This window comes from Alligator mississippiensis, chromosome 15 (assembly GCF_030867095.1).
Source record: "Alligator mississippiensis isolate rAllMis1 chromosome 15, rAllMis1, whole genome shotgun sequence".
Lineage (NCBI taxonomy): Eukaryota > Metazoa > Chordata > Crocodylia > Alligatoridae > Alligator > Alligator mississippiensis.
The window spans coordinates 28,647,486-28,650,774 of NC_081838.1; positions in this window are offsets into that span (position 1 = coordinate 28,647,486).

Sequence of the window (3,289 nt, forward strand, 5' to 3'; positions counted from 1 at the left end):
GCCCCTGGTCTTTCTCCTTGCAGCAATGGGGTTTTGCCGGGGGTGGTGGCAGGGGGGAGGCTTGGGACCAGCCCCAGGTGTCAGTATGAAAGGGGCAGGGAGAGAACCCAGATGTCTGGGCTCCCCATCCCCCTGCTCTTCCAACCCACACCCCCTACCAGAAAACCCAGGCATCCAGGCTCCCAGCCTCAGTTCCCCTCCCAGACCTAGAGAGAACTCAGGTGTCTGGGAGGGAAGCCAAGTATCCGGGCTCCCAGCCCCCCGGCTGCCCCTTTCTCACCCCCCAGCTCCTCCAGAGAGCCCAGCTGTCTGGGCTCCCAGCCCCGCCTGCTCTCACCCCACACCCCAATTCCCCTTCCAGAGCTAGACAGAACCCAAGTGTCCCAGAGGGAACCCAGGTGTCCAGGCTCTCTCCCCCCGCCCCGCTCTCACCCCCCAGCCCAGGCACCCAAGACCTGCAGCCCTGCCTGGCACCACCAGGGGGCAACCCCGTGTCACGGGCCCAGGTGAGACAGGGCAGGGTCCCTGAATGGTGGGGAGGGGGTCGAGCAGGGGGAGCCGGGACACCTGGGTGCTCTGCAGCTCTGGGAGGTGGGGGCAGGGGGTTGAAAGCCGGGGGTGGGGCTGGGAGTCTGGACACCTGGGTTCTTGGGGGGGTTGTCCCTTCCCCTGGCACTGGCATATCCGCCCTCTCCCATCCTACCTTACCCCTAAACCTCCGAGGCCCTAAGACCCACCAGCCATGGGCGCAGCAGGACCCGGATTGCAACCTCCTACTGCTGCTGCCCCTCTCCACCCCAGAACTAGCTGGAGTAGGGATGGCCCAAGGGGTTTGGGCACCACATGGCTGCTCTTGGGGCCTGATCCCCAGGCTGCGGACCTGGAGCAAGGCCCAGGCAGCCTGGGCCCCCCTGGGGTGGGTAAGCGGGGGGAGGGGGGCAGCCAGGATGTGGGGTGGCAGGGAGGGGTCTCCCCCGGACACTTGGACACCTGGGTTCTGCGGGTATGGGTGTGGGGGGGGCGTGGGTACGTGCACTCATGCATCCTGGATGCCTGGGTGCTGTACTCCCCCGCCCCTTGGCACTCTAGCTGGTCCCTTTCACGGGGCGGGGGGGGCAACATGGGGGTTCCTGACTGCCCAAAAGCAAATCCCACCTGCCCAGGGGCATATCCCATGGGGAGGGGAGGTTACTGCGGACATCTCCCTTGGCTTAGAGTGGCCCTGGGGCTCCTAGGCCAAAGGGAGGTGTGGGGCAGGGAGGGAAACTGAGGCAAGGTGGTTCTGGCAAAAGTAAAAGTAAAGAGGCAGTGGCATAACCCACTGGAGAACCCAGGCATCCAGGTTTCCACCCCCTCCCCACCCCTGCCCCGCTCTCACCCTGCCAGACTCCACTCCCCTCCCGGAGAACCCAGGCATCCGGGCTCCCAGGTAGCCTGTTATAACCCCTTAGCTCCCATGCCCTTCTCAGAGAACCCAGGCATCCCGGCTCTGAGCCCCCCGCTCTCATCCCCCAGGATCCAGAGCTGGAGAGAACCCAGACATCCAGGCTCCCAGCCCCTGTGCCCCTCCCAGAGCTGGAGAGAACCCAGGCATCCGGGCAGGGGCACATCCGGGTGGCTGGGTCCGGGCCTGGTTTCGGCCCTATTGTTATCCCGGGTTCCCTGCTCCCCTGCACTGGATAATTGGGGTGGGCGGAGATGGGGCAGGAACCTTTGTTCTGCTGAACAATAGCGGGGGGGGGGGCGGGGGGGAGCTGCCCCTCTGCCCGCCCCTCTGCCCACCCCTCTGCTCAGCTCAGGGCTGGTGGGGAGTAGCCAGGATCTCCAGGCCTACTGCTAAGATGCAGCCAGTTCTGGGGTGGAACAGCTAGGAATGGCCACATAGAACACAAAGCTGCATGGCTCCAAACACAGTCAGTTCTGGGGTCTGGCTACATATAACAGCACAGAGAAGGCCTCCCCAGCCTCCTCCCTGCCCACAAATGTAGCCAGCTCTGGGGTGGAGCAGCAGGGGAAGAGCTGCATAAAACAGCACAGAGAAGGCTTCTTTGGCCCTGATGCAGCCAGCACTGGGGGGAGCAGTTGGGGGAATGGCCGCATATAACAGCACAGAGAAGGTCTCTCCAACCTCCCCCCCCCCCACCCCTGTAATGCAGCCAGTTCTGGGGTGGAGCAGCTGAGGAACAGCTGCATATAACAGCACAGAGAAGATTTCTTTGGACCCAAGATGCAGCCAGCTCAAAGGGGGGGGGGGAGAGGGAGCAGCAGGAGAATGCCTGCATATGACACTGCCTGGCAAATACAGGCTTACCCATGGAGTGGGGGTATGGGGCGGGCGTCACGCGCCAGGCACCACCTGGGGCAGCGTGTCCAGATGGTATCGCATGGCAGTGGCTTTGATGCAGTCCCGGGGAGGGGGCTGCTAGGAGCCCAGACACCTGGGTTGTCTCCAGCTCTGGGAGGGCAGTGGGGGCTGGGGCTGAGAGCAGTGGGGCCTGAGAGCCCAGACATCTGGGTTCTCTGTGAAGGAAGTGGGCACTGGGGGTAGAGCGGGGGGCATGCCTGGGTTTTCTGGGTGGTAGAGCACAGGGGTGCTGTGAGACCTGGGTTCTCTCCTGGCTCTGGGCAGGGAGGGAGCTCACATGGGCTGGGAGCCCAGGCCCAGGGCTACCCAGAGGCCTCTGTCCTGCTGCTTGTGCCCTGGCAGCTGTGGCCAGCCTGGCCCGAGGGCAAGAGGGAGCATTCATACCCCAGCTGAGCCCAGAGTCTAATAGGGGGTCTGGAGACTAATGGAGGGGGGTGCAGTCTAATGAGGGGGTCACTGTCTGTAATGGAGGTCCCCACAGAGCACGTTCTGGTGACCCCGGGGCCAGGCATACGGGATCCCTCGGGGGGGGGGATCCGGGGAGTTGGACACAGGAACATGGGGGGCCTGGCTGAGAGGCCCTGACCTGGGTGTGAGGTGGTGTGTGTGTGTGTGTGTGTGTGTGTGTGAGGTGCCTGGGTTCTGTGGGTGTGTGTGTCCCAGGCATTTTGGTTGTTGTGTGGGGGTGGGGGTGTCCAGGATGCCTGGGTTCAGGGGGGGTGGTCCCTGTCCCAGAGATCCGGGTTCTGTGCATGTCAGGGAGGGCGTGTGTGTGTGCAACGCATGCCTGGATTCTGTGTGTGTGATTCTGTGTGCACACGTGTGTCCCCCAGACACCTGGGTTCTTTCTGTGTGCATGTGACCCGGACATTGGGGGGGGGGTGCACTCATGTCTACATGCACAAGCTTGTGCTCACACACGTG